The sequence below is a fragment of the Buceros rhinoceros genome, unplaced genomic scaffold (assembly GCF_000710305.1).
Source record: "Buceros rhinoceros silvestris isolate BGI_N320 unplaced genomic scaffold, ASM71030v1 scaffold26408, whole genome shotgun sequence".
Classification (NCBI taxonomy): Eukaryota; Metazoa; Chordata; class Aves; order Bucerotiformes; family Bucerotidae; genus Buceros; species Buceros rhinoceros.
The window spans coordinates 1,190-1,508 of record NW_010428992.1 but is presented as its reverse complement, the minus strand read 5'-3'; the positions used below and the strand labels follow the sequence as shown (position 1 = coordinate 1,508).

General features: G+C 65.8%; 1 protein-coding gene across 1 annotated transcript in view; it reads right to left on the bottom strand.

Annotated features, from left to right (window-relative positions):
• RAB39A (RAB39A, member RAS oncogene family) overlaps nt 1-319 on the bottom strand; it is a gene marked incomplete at its 5' end in the record, with an annotated part of 1,459 nt that overhangs the window by 537 nt on the left and 603 nt on the right. The window lies entirely within an intron of this gene.

The following is a 319-nucleotide window of genomic DNA, read 5'->3' as shown; positions in this document are numbered from 1 at the left end:
GTGAGGAGAGAGGGCTCAGAGCGACGCTGGTCCTGGGGGGGACCTGGGGGGCTGGGAGCAGCTGCGGCTCCTCTCTGGGGGACGGGGACAGCCTTGTAGGAAGGGGTTCAGAGAGAGGATAGAGGGGCAGGGGTGACACCATCCTGCCTGTGGACCTCACCCTTCCCGTGGGCAGCCTTGGTGCTGGCTGCTTCCCCATCCCAGGAAGACACGGGCAGGCAGAGGATGATCAGGGGGGTGTTTAATGCGCCCTCACAGTCGCTTGCTGCTCTTGCCCACACCCCGGCTGCTCCATCTCACGGTGCCCTGCGTGTCCCAG